The sequence below is a fragment of the Henckelia pumila genome, chromosome 4 (genome assembly GCF_033568475.1).
Source record: "Henckelia pumila isolate YLH828 chromosome 4, ASM3356847v2, whole genome shotgun sequence".
Taxonomy (NCBI): domain Eukaryota; kingdom Viridiplantae; phylum Streptophyta; class Magnoliopsida; order Lamiales; family Gesneriaceae; genus Henckelia; species Henckelia pumila.
This window is the reverse complement of record NC_133123.1, coordinates 70,935,747-70,949,549: the sequence shown is the minus strand read 5'-3', so window position 1 is coordinate 70,949,549 and position 13,803 is coordinate 70,935,747.

Sequence of the window (13,803 nt, the reverse complement as noted above, 5' to 3'; positions counted from 1 at the left end):
CGGGATGAGCAGTTGTACGCCAAACTGAGCAAGTGTGAGTTCTGGATGGATCGAGTGGTTTTTCTTGGCCATATCATATCCAGGGATGGGATTTCTGTTGATCCTAGCAAGATTGAAGCTGTGCTTAATTGGTCACGACCAACGACGGTTGCTGAGATCCGTAGCTTTCTGGGTCTAGCAGGATATTATCATCGCTTCATTCTGAACTTCTCTCAGCTAGCTCGACCGTTGACGCAGCTGTTGGAAAACGGTGTTCAGATCAATTAAGAATTGAAACCCGGTGCAGCGGAAGTTTAAAATTTTATTTTATTATATGGAACGATTCCATATATGGGTATCAAAACTTTTACGATTAAATTTGTTCAAGTAAAAATAAAACACAGTTAAATTTTTACCTCGTCAAGCAAAGGCTTGATCGTGGACTCCAACAGAATTTAATCTGCTCTTCTTGTAAATCCCGGGAACCGATGACAGTCACGATCTAACTCCGGAATTAGGTCCACGAATGAAAAACAGAAACCCTCTAATTGACTTCACTAGAAATCAATCAGAAATTTTACGTAGAGAATAAACAGATATGATCTGTTAATTCAATTTGTAATTTTTCACAAAAATCACAAGTCGAATTTTCTCCAAAAGAGACAGAGGAATTTTCGAAAAACCTCTTGAATAATATAGACTGATTTTCGAAAATTGCTAGACTGAAATCTTATGTAATTTTCGAACACAGTACATATATTTATAGATAATTTCCAGACTAGATTAAGTTATAATTGCATTAGGACTCTAACTGCTTAGGGCCCACAATCCATAACTTAAGCCCAACAAGCCAAGTCCGTTGTTTTAGAAATTAATATAAAATTCATCGTGACTCCGATTGATAAACTGATTTTACCAATGTGCACAGAAACCATTTCTGCATCTTTTAAAGTCAAGATAATTTTTCTGAATCCGAATTCAGTGATTTCCAAAAATGCCCATCCCTATGTCATTTTAGGAAATCGCACTCCCTTTAGTTAAGAAGTCCAACTTCTCTTTCATTAAATTTAACTCTTTAAATTTAACTATCTCTACGGGATTTTAGTAATCCATTACTTGTGTAACCCTCAATGGTTTAGGAATACAGCTAGCCGTGGGCTCACAACTCCTTGTGACTCGGAACAACAATTTCCGACTTACCCATAGAATCATGGTAAGAGCGCCTAGCAACATCGCCCCATTATTTCCTAGGTATTACTGATAGTGCCTGCAAGAACCAGTAGATTTTGGTTAGCGTACAGTACGGTCCCTTCAACAAAATATCCCGATCGAATCAACAACCATTGGTGCATCGAGAGTCGTTCGAGATTCGATAACTATGCATAACATCTTGGAGATCTATTAGTGACATCGCATGTGTTACTAGGAACACCAAGTAACCTAAAACACATCATGTACTCTGACCAGAGATTCGTCACACTAATATCTCCTCAGATCGCATAGGATATCCACACTCGCAAGTATGTGGTGAATCCTTGACAACAAAGCATCGACTCCTATATGTGTCGTAACTGTACCCAATCCCGACACCTGATGATCCCAATAGAGTCGGTAAACGAGTCAAAGTACAGTACTAGCATATAGAGTCTCAATGATGTTTCAAGTAATAAGGACTAATGGTGTACAACCAAAACCGCGGACTTTATCCACTCGATAAGTGATAACCACTTGGAAAGTCCGAATAGGGTAGTTCAATCATTCATCATATGAATATCCATTTGCATGCTTTGAACATCTCTATGTTCCATACCAATGAAACATGGTACTCGGCATCGCAAATGCTAGTCTCAATCTCGAGCGATCCTTAACCTTATTTGCGGACGACTCAATTGACTAGGAACTGTTTAGAATATACAGTGACTATAAGATGTGTTTCATGATAGCCATCCCCATGTGCTACCACATCTTACATACACTATAGTATATTCTAGGTCTTTATCAAAACAACAATAGTATATCACAATATAACAATATGAAGAAAGATAAAGTCAATGCCATTATAAAAGTGTAAATTATATTAAACAAAATATTGTTTTACATAGAGTCATAAAAGCCCTTAACCACAAGTTGGCTAACCGAACACCCACTCTTTCAATCTCCCACTTGCCCTAAAGCCAACTAGTCATACTACGTAATCCCATTGCTTCGCGATGTTTGTCAAACAATGGTCCTGGCAAGGGCTTAGTAAGCGGATCAGCGATATTGTCTGTAGAGGCCACTCTCTCGACACTGATGTCTCCTCTTTCCACGATCTCCCGGATGATGTGGTATTTCCTCAGTACGTGTTTGGACTTCTGATGAGACCTTGGTTCCTTTGCCTGAGCAACGGCACCCGTGTTGTCACAGTACACCGGGACTGGACCAACAGCTTCAGGAATTACACCCAACTCTTGGATGAATTTCCTTATCCAAACCGCCTCTTTAGCAGCAGCTGATGCTGCAATGTATTCTGCCTCAGTGGTGGAATCCACTGTGGTGTCCTGCTTGGAACTCTTCCAAGAGACAGCACCGCCATTGAGCATGAATACAAATCCAGAGGTTGATTTCGAGTCATCCACGTCACATTGGAAGCTAGAGTCGGTATAGCCTTCCAACTTCAATTCTCTCCATCCATAAACCATGAATAAATTCTTAGTCCTTCGCAAGTACTTAAGAATATCCTTCACGGCTTTCCTATGCATTTGACCGGGATTGGCTTGGTATCTGCTCGTGACGCTCAGAGCATAGGCCACATCCGGTCTGGTAGATTTCATCCCATACATGATACTACCTATGTCTGACGCATATGGCACGTGTGTCATCTTCTCTATCTATTCGTCAGTCTTGGGACACATAGACTTGGATAGAGAAACTCCATGACACATAGGTAGATGTCCTCTCTTGGACTCATCCATAGAAAACCTTTTCAATATGGTGTCGATGTAGGTTGATTGAGTGAGTCCTATCATTCTTTTAGATCTATCTCTATAGATCTGAATTCCTAGAATATAGGATGCCTCACCTAAATCCTTCTTCGAGAATCTACCTGATAACCATATCTTTCTTGACTGCAACATCCCTACATCATTCCCCATGAGTAGGATGTCATCAACATAAAGTACTAAGAATGTTACCGCATTCTTAACTATTTTCTTGTACACGCATGGTTCCTCCGGGTTCTTGATAAAACAAAAATCCTTTATCGTTTCATCAAATTTTTGGTTCCAACTTATTGATGCTTGTTTGAGACCATAGATTGATCTCTGAAGCTTGCTTACCTTATGCTCGCTTCCCATGGATGTGTATCCCTCAGGCTGCATCATATAGATCTCTTCCTTAATGTTTCCATTAAGAAATGCAGTCTTTACATCCATTTGCCATATCTTATAGTCATACCATGCTGCTATGGCAATAAGGATTTTTATGGACTTGAACATTGCGACTGGTGAAAAGGTTTCATCATAGTCAACTCCTTGTCTTTGAGTATAATCTTTTGCCACTAATCGTGCCTTGTAGGTCAATACCTTTCCATCAGGCCCAAGCTTTCTCTTGTAGATCCATTTGCACCCAATTGGAACAATTCCATCGGGAGGATCTACTAAAGACCAAACTTGGTTAGAATGCATCTAGTCTATTTTCGATTGCATAGCTTCAAGCCATAAATTCGAATCCGCATCAGAAATTGCTTCCTTGAAGTTTCTTGGATCACATCCAATGTTGGGTTCACTTTGATCCCCTTCAAGAAGAAGACCATATCTAATAGGAGGCCTAGAAGTCCTCTCGGATCTCCTAGTAATAGGCGTGTCTTGTGATGATTCTTGAGGTGTAGGATCGCTATTTTGTATCTCGGGTTCTTCTCGAATTTCTTCGAGTTCCATCATCTTGCCTTTCTTATCCAATAAGAACTCCTTCTCCAAGAAGGTGGCATTCCTTGAAACAAACACTTTTGTTTCAGCAGGATGATAGAAATAATATCCGATTGAATTCTTTGGATACCCTACAAAATAACATAAGGTGGATCGACTATCCAACTTATCTCCCACTGTCTGCTTCACGTAAGCAGGACATCCCCAAATCCTCAAGTACGAATACTTAGGAGCTTTGTCATTCCATAATTCGTATGGTGTTTTATTTACTGCTTTAGTGTGGACGTTGTTTAACAACAATACCGCCGTTTCAAGCGCGTAGCCCCAAAACGAAGGTGGGAGCTCAGTGAAGCTCATCATGGATCGAACCATATCCAACTAAGTTCGATTGCGACGCTCCGAAACACCATTAAGCTGAGGTGTCATAGGAGGAGTCCACTGAGAGAGAATCTCATTCTCTTTTAGATAGTCCAAAAACTCGGTACTTAAGTATTCTCCACCTCGATCCGATCGAAGTGCCTTAATACTTTTACCTAGTTTGTTTTCTACTTCAGCCTTGAATTCTTTGAACCTTTCAAATGCTTCAGACTTATATTTCATTAAATATAAATACCCATACCTAGAATGATCTTCAGTAAAGGTAATGAAGTAGGTGTTGCCACATTTAGTACCAATCCTAAATGGACCGCAAACATCTGTATGGATCAAATCCAACAGATTTTGACTACGCTCAGGTTTCCCTTTGAAAGGAGATTTAGTCATTTTTCCCTTTAGGCAGGACTCACAAGTAGGTAGAGAGTTAATATCAGACATATCAAACATGCCCTCTCCCACTAGCTTGTTCATCCTCCTTGAGGAAATATGACCTAGCCTAGCATGCCAAAGGTTTTCCGGGTTTTGACTATCGTCCTTCCTTTTAATTGTTGTTACCGGTTTATCAACATAATTAATTGGAACGTCTTTTAATTTTAAGCTATATAGATCGTTTTCAAGTTGTCCATTTCCAATCAAACATTCATTCTTGTAAATATTGCAAATCTCATTCAAAAAATTGCAAGAAAAACCATCTCTATCAAGCATAGAAATAGATATAATGTTTTTGACCAAATCCGGAACATATAAAACATCTCTCAAAAATAACTTAAAATTGTTCTGCAAAACTAAATAAATGTCTCCTATAGCTTTGGCTTCGACTCTAGAACCATTCCCGAGCCTTAGCTGGGTCTCACCCATCCTTAGCTTACGACTTCTTGTCATCACCTGCAAATCATTGAAAATGTGAGATCCACATCCGGTATCCAATACCCTAGAAGAATTATTAAGCGAAACATTTATTTCAATGTAAAACATACCCTTTGCAGTTCGCAACTGTTCGAGGTATTCCTTGCAGTTACGTTTCCAATGACCGGGTTTATTGCAGTAATGGCAAACGTTTTCATCTTTTATCCCAATTGAAGCCTTGGCCTTTCCCTTCTTATTTGGTACAATCTTCTTGGGCGGGGTAGAACGTTTCTTACCCTTTCCACTTGGTCCTTTCTTAGAGTTAGAAGAGGAGCCAACCAAGAGTACCGGTTTATCCTTCTTTAGTGTGGCTTCATATGTGACAAGCATATTGACCATCTCTTCAAGGGTGGCCTCTATCTTGTTCATATTGAAGTTCATCACAAAACCGTCAAACGATGAAGGAAGTGATAGAAGCAACAAGTCCGCGCTAAATTCATGCTCCAAAGTCAAGTCGAGTGTTACCAACCTTTCAATGAGCCCAATCATGCGCACCCCATGCTCACGGACCGAAGTCCCATCTCGCATGCGGCTTGTCATGAGCTCTCTGACGGTGGCATACCTCTCCGATCTTGACTGAGCTCCAAAGATTTCCTTGAGGTTCTTGTGAATGTCAGCAGCATTCACGGTATCCTCGAATCTCCTTTGAAGCTCATCAGACATCGAAGCCTGCATGTAGCATTTGGCCTTGATATCATGGTCCCACCATAAATCAAGTTTGGCCAACTCTTCCGGACTTGTATTAGCCGGGGCTTCCTTTGGAGGTGGCTTCTCTAACACGTAGAAAGCTTTTTCCGAAGTAAGAATAATTTTCAACTTACGGAACCATTCCGTATAGTTTGCGCCAGTCAATTTGTTTTGTTCGAGAATTGAAAATAGTGGATTACGAGAAGTCATTGTAATAGTATACTGAAAAGGAAACATACAATAATCAATGATTGTTTAATTAATTTACTAAGACATAAAATATGGAGAATTTTAATTTTATGAATTATACTCCCACTATTTTAACGATTTCACTACCCTCTAGTGAAAACGGGAAACTGTTTTCCTTAGTGAGAACATGGAGTCCAATTGACAAATCATGATCCCGAATAATATCAGCCAACCATAATTTTCAAAAGGTAGAGCCCAATTACTTCCAAAGTAACCCCCATGATTTTACCTCATGTCCAATAAGGGCCCAATAATATGACGTCGTTTATTGTGACATGTCAAGATAACCCATCAATATTAAGTTGTGATGGACGATCGCCATGTGGATCCCCAATAATATGAGCCAATCCCATGGGAGTTCCATCCAACTTACAACATGTGTCGATCCAATGTACAGCTTTTCGACGAACGGGCCCCCCCAATAATATGAGCCGGACCGTATCCGCGGGTAGCATCTCATACATTGATCGTTGATGGAAGGTAGGAATATTTAAACAATATTTAAATTCCCTTTTTATTAATCTTGATATCAATTTTAAATCATATTTAAAATGAGGGATTTTTAATTTTGAAAATTTGTCTCATCATGAAATTTATGTATGCTTGCGGGATTCATACAATTTAGTCTAAACATGCATACATCAATAATATCATATATTATTTAAGGATGATCGATCCCATTAACTAATCGACCCGTGGTTGCCAATCACGAGTCTAAGTCCAATCCTAGGTGATATGCAAGTATGCAATGCAATCCTATTATATTGTGCTTCCAATTTATATTTCTTCGGTCTTCATTGTCTGCTGGGCCCACCATTTCTTCAAATCTTTGTCTCCCACTAAGTCTAATAAATTTACAATAAATTTTGATGACAAATATGGGATACATTTTTTAGGGGTGGGAACGGGCCATAAACCAGGCCCACTTTTATTATATATGACAATCATATTGGGCTATAAACCAAGCCCATTAATAAACACCAACAACAATAAGACAAATGTAAATAACCTAACATACACCTAAAACATTGGTCATGGAAATCGATCATCCTTTATCCATTAATTAATTCAATAATTAAATAATTGGATAAACATATGCAAAGGCATCATAATTTAAAAGATAAAATCATATTTTATTTTTTCCATCCATAAGATCATATCTTATCATCAATTCTATCAAAATAATTAATTTTATAAAATTTAATTTAACGGATAAAATTTATAAATTTTCCAAAAATTCAAATTTATCCAAAAATCAATTTTAAAATTTTCGGACTCGAACAATTCGATCCGATGCCTCGTGAACCAATCAAAAACAATTTTTGATCGGATCAAAAACTAGAATTTCAAAAATTAAAATTTTAATTAAAAATTAAAAATAATTTTTCCGGGCTGCCCGGGACAATCCCGGGCAGCCCCTCGCTGCCCCGGGCAGTGACAATCGCTGCCCCGAGCAGCGACGAACGTTGCCTGATTTGCCCATTAAAATTCAATTTTAAATTTTCGTTTTGTTTCAAAAATCGAGGCTTAAAAATTTTGTACAATAGATTAATTTAATCGTTTGATCTAAGCAACCTGGCTCTGATACCACTGTTGGAAAACAGTGTTCAGATCAATTAAGAATTGATACCCAGTGCAGCGGAAGTTTAAAATTTTATTTTATTATATGAAACGATTCCATATATGGGTATCAAAACTTTTACGATTAAATTTGTTCAAGTAAAAATAAAACACAGTTAAATTTTTACCTCGTCAAGCAAAGGCTTGATCGTGGACTTCAACAGAATTTAATCTGCTCTTCTTGTAAATCCCGGGAACCGATGACAGTCACGATCTAACTCCGGAATTAGGTCCGCGAATGAAAAACAGAAACCCTCTGATTGACTGCACTAGAAATCAATCAGAAGTTTTACGTAGAGAATAAACAGATATGATCTGTTAATTCAATTTGTAATTTTTCACAAAAATCACAAGTCGAATTTTCTCCAAAAGGGACAGAGGAATTTTCGAAAAACCTCTTGAATAATATAGACTGATTTTCGAAAATTGCTAGACTGAAATCTTGTGTAATTTTCGAACACAGTACATATATTTATAGATAATTTCCAGACTAGATTAAGTTATAATTGCATTAGGACTCTAACTGCTTAGGGCCCACAATCCATAACTTAAGCCCAACAAGCCAAGCCCGTTGTTCTAGAAATTAATATAAAATTCATCGTGACTTCGATTGATAAACTGATTTTACCAATGTGCACAGAAACCATTTCTGCATCTTTTAAAGTCAAGATAATTTTTCTGAATCCGAATTCAGTGATTTCCAAAAATGCCCATCCCTATGTCATTTTAGGAAATCCCACTCTCTTTAGTTAAGAAGTCCAACTTCTCTTTCATTAAATTTAACTCTTTAAATTTAACTATCTCTACGGGGTTTTAGTAATCCATTACTTGTGTAACTCTCAATGGTTCAGGAATACAGCTAGCCGTGGGCTCACAACTCCTTGTGACTCGGAACAACAATTTCCGACTTACCCATCGAATCATGGTAAGAGCGCCTAGCAACATCGCCCCATGATTCCCTAGGTATTACTGATAGTGCCTGCAAGAACCAGTATATTTTGGTTAGCGTACAGTACGGTCCCTTCAACCAAATATCCCGATCGAATCAACAACCATTGGTGCATCGAGAGTCGTTCGATATTTGATAACTATGCATAACATCTTGGAGATCTATTAGTGACATCGCATGTGTTACTAGAAACACCAAGTAACCTAAAACACATCATGTACTCTGGCCAGAGATTCGTCACACTAATATCTCCTCAGATCGCATAGGATATCCACACTCTCAAGTATGTGGTGAATCCTTGACAACAAAGCATCGACTCCTATATGTGTCGTAACTGTACCCAATCCCGATACCTGATGACCCCAATAGAGTCGGTAAACGAGTCAAAGTACAGTACTAGCATATAGAGTCTCAATGATGTTTCAAGTAATAAGGACTAATGGTGTACAACCAAAACCGCGGACTTTATCCACTCGATAAGTGATAACCACTTGGAAAGTCCGAATAGGGTAGTTCAATCATTCATCATATGAATATCCATTTACATGCTTTGAACATCTCTATGTTCCATACCAATGAAATGTGATACTCGGCATCGCAAATGCTAGTCTCAATCTCGAGCGATCCTTATCCTTATTTGCGGACGACTCAATTGACTAGGAACTGTTTAGAATATACAGTGACTATAAGATGTGTTTCATGATAGCCATCCCCATGTGCTACCACATCTTACATACACTATAGTATATTCAAGTTCTTTATCAAAACAACAATAGTATATCACTATATAACAATATGAAGAAAGATAAAGTCAATGCCATTATAAAAGTGTAAATTATATTAAACAAAAGATTGTTTTACATAGAGTCATAAAAGCCCTTAGCCACAAGTTGGCTAACCGGACACCCACTCTTTCAACAGCTTACCTGCAAGGGTGTGGATTTCGAGTGGTCCTCCGAGTGCGAAGAGAACTTTTGTGAGCTTCGATGGCGGTTGACTTCTGCGCCGGTGTTGGCTTTACCGTCAGGATCTGGAGGGTATGTGGTTTACACAGATGCTTCTATTCAGGGGTTAGGTTGTGTCCTGACTGAAAATGGGCTACGCTTCTAGACAGTTGAAGTTGCACGAGGACAACTATCCAGTTCACGATTTGGAGTTGGCAGCTATTGTGTTCGCTTTGAAGATCTGGCGTCATTATCTGTATGGCGAGAAATTCGAGATCTTTACCGACCACAAGAGTCTCAAGTATTTTTTCACTCAGGCGGAGTTGAACATGAGTCAGAGACATTGGATGGACTTGCTTAAGGACTATGATTGCAAGATTAAGTACCATCCAGGAGCTGCTAATCTCACCGCTGATGCTTTGAGTCAAGGTGCGACTATCCGCACTCCAGACTTATTCCATGTCTAGTGCGATCAGTGACTGTTGTACTTCAGGGTATACCTTCAAACATAAGAAAGGTATGCAGAGTATCCAAATGTTTTCAATTTTATCTGAGCCAGCTTTGTATTCGCGGATTCGAGATGCTCAGATGTCTGATTTGAAGAACCAACGTTTGGATTGTCTAGCTAACGAGGGTAGTACGTCTGGATTTCACTATCAGTCAGATGGTTTTCTGTGTTTGTCTGGTAGACTTGTGATTCCGCAGGATGAAGAGTTGCGAGAGGAGATCTTGTCTAGGCACATCGCACCAAGTTGAGTATTCATCCGGGGAGCAACAAGATGTACAAGGATTTACGTACTCGGTTTTGGTGGAAGGGGATGAAACGCAGCATGTATCAGTATGTTTCGAGATGTTTGGTGTGTCAACAGGTCAAGGCAGAGCACCGACAACCTGGAGGTTTGCTTCACAGTCTGCCTATTCTGGAGTGGAAATGGGAGTTTATCACGATGGATTTTGTGACCCATTTGCCGATGTCCTCGAGGAATTGTGATGCTATCTGGGTTGTGGTGGACCGACTCACCAAGTCAGCGCATTTCATTGCCTATAGCCGAGAGTACACTATGGATCGTATGGCCCGTTTGTATGTTCAGGAGATCGTTCGACTCCATGGAGTGCCTGTGAGCATTATCAGCGATCGAGACCCCAGGTTCACTTCTAGGTTTTGGGGGAGTGTTCAGCGTGCGATGGCACTACTCTCAGCTTGAGTACTGCCTATCATCCGGAGATAGATGGTCAGTCAGATCGCACTATTCGTACTTTGGAGGATATGCTTCGAGCTTGCACTATGGACTTTGGTACAGCCTGGCAGGATCATTTGTCATTGATTGAGTTCGTGTACAACAACAGCTATCATACTAGCATTGGGATGACACCTTTTGAGGCATTGTACGGGCGACGTTGTTGTACTCCACTCTTCTGGGAAGAAGTGGGGGAGAGGCGGGCTGAGGGACCGGAGTTTATCCAGCAGGCAGTAGATGTTGTTGATCAGATCAAGAAACAGATTAAGACTGCACAGGATCGTCAGGCCAGCTATGCTAACACTAAGCGTAGGCCTCTGCAGTTTGATGTTGGGGAGAAAGTATTTCTGAGAGTGTCACCTTTCCGCAGGATTCTCAGATTTGGCCTTAAGGGCAAGTTGTCTCCCAGGTTTATCGGTCCGTTTGAGATCTTGGAGAGCATTGGCGATTTGTCTTATCGTCTTGCTTTGCCACCGTATCTGTCCAGTATTCACAACGTGTTCCACGTATCTCTGTTGCGACGGTATGTGGCAGATCCATCTCATATTATACAGCGGTCTGAGGTTCAGGTTGATAAGGATTTGACTTATATTGAGAGACCTATTCGTATCCTGAATCATAAGGATAAGGTCTTGCGGAATAAAGTCATTCCCCTGGTATTAGTTCAGTGGCAGCATCGAGGCACTGAAGAAGCCACTTGGGAGCTCGAAAGCAGGATGCGCACAGAACATCCTGAGTTATTTTGATTTCATTTTCGAATTGTATTCAGTTGTAAACTCTATAAATTTTGCAATTTGAATAAGAGAATGTTTCTGCATCTTTTTTAACATTCAGTACTTAAGATCTGATTTCGAGGACGAAATATCTTAAGTGGGGGAGAATGTAGTAGCCCGAACCCAGTTTTAGTGATTAACTGTTATTTAATCCAATTAACATGATTAAGGAGACTTCTAATGGATTAACGAAGCCCGGGATTAGACCCAAAATGATCAGAAATAGTTCAGAGGGTCAGGCAGAACGGAAGCAACGTTCTAGGAACGGATGCAACGTTTGTGCAATCAGAAATGCGTCATTGCTTATGTACTTGATGTGACATCGGCACCATCGGAAGCAACGATGGTGAACGGATGCAACGTTCGTCAAGCAGAACGGACGCAACGTTGGGGAACGGACGTTCCGTTCATGGTCTATAAATAGGGGTGCTGAGGCTCATATTTGAGCACACCTTTCATCTCTTCTCTCTCGATTCCTTAGCCTTCTAACTCAGATCTAGGGAATTCTAGGCATCCCATTGGGAATCCGGAAGTGGCATAGCGATCCAGGCGTCGTAGCGGAGCTGTGGCCTAGTTTTGAGACAATCGACAGCAAAGGGCTAACACGGACGAAGGTATAGCTTTTGCTTCCTAAAAATATTTAGGAGTATGCAATAGCCTAGTTAAGGCTTTTAGAGCTCTTTAATGATATTAGTATCATTTGGAAGTATAGTGTGGATTATAGGTGTAGACCTAGAGCTGGTAGAGCGCGCCTAGTATTTGAGGTACGAAAGTACTGTTCGAGATATCCTGACTGAGTATGCATGTATTATGTGACTGCATGATTTATATGCCATGATTTTATGCTGCATACATTTACATCTTGAGCTATCTCTATTGAGATGTCTGTTAGTAGGGTTTACCCTATCCTGTTATTGGATGGACTTCCATCAATTTGGGTCCCGCGTATCCACTGGTATTTTCGATATGTGAGCCACCTCCTGAAGCGACGGCACAGCGTGCTACATACCAGGGCCCGGTCTGTCTTTGTTATCTAATCCTTGACCTCGAGTTTTAGGGAGTTCACTTGCATGCATGTATACTCATACTCTCGTGTTGAGCGTTTTATGCTCACGTCTCGTACTCTGTGTTTCTGTATTACCCTATTCCTTGGGGCAGGTTTGCGACTGGACGAGGTGGGTGGATCCAAGAGGGGCTAGGCAGTAGTTAGCCAGCTGGAGCTTCGTCTAGTTTTATTTTACTGTTGTTATTGGGTTGATACAGCTTTCGATTTGGTTGTATAAACTATTCGGATATTTACAGATTCTTTTCCTTGGGATTGTATAATGTTTTTGGTTTCCGCAGTTTAATTATGATTTCTTTTTAATTAAGTTAATTGCATGCCTAAGTTCTGTTAGTAGGTGATCCAGGTAAGGGTCACTACAATAACAAAATCTACAGGATAGATCAACTTGTCTATCTTGACTAGGACATTTCTACTATCCCTCTCGGATATTTAATAGATCCATCAGCAAATTTGAGAGAAATAGAGACGGATTCAATATTTTCTATACCCAATTTTCGAGCAAGTGAATAAGGCATTAAATTTATGCTCGATCCTAAATCACACAGAACATTATTCAATGAAAAATTTCCAATTTGGCAAGGTAGAGAAAAACTCCCTGGATCTTGCAGTTTTCGTGGAAGCATAATCTTCAGCACTACCAAGCACTCCTCATTCATTGTGACGTGCGTCAGATCATTCAATTTCTTCTTATTTTTCAGCAAGTCTTTCAGCAATTTTGCATAGTTCGGCATCTGAGCTAAAGCGTCTGCAAAAGGTATATTAATATGTAGTTTCTTGAAAATTTCAAGAAACTTTTTAAATTGAAAATCAAATAACAGTTGCTTAGCTCTATGAGGGAAAGGTAAAGTAGAAATATCAACATCATTATTAACTTCAAATTTTGAAGTCTTACCCTTCTTACCTGCCGTGGAGAAATTTTCTGAAATTTTCGTCCCCTCCATATTTTTCTCTTCTTCCATCTGCTCAGATTTTTCAGATTGTGCTCGAGTCATGACCATGATAGCATTCACGCCCTTGGGGTTTGTTTCAGTGTTACTCGGTAAAGTTCCAGTAGGGCGAGTTGACAATTGGGTTGCGATCTGACCCATCTGAATTTTCAACTTCTGCAGCAT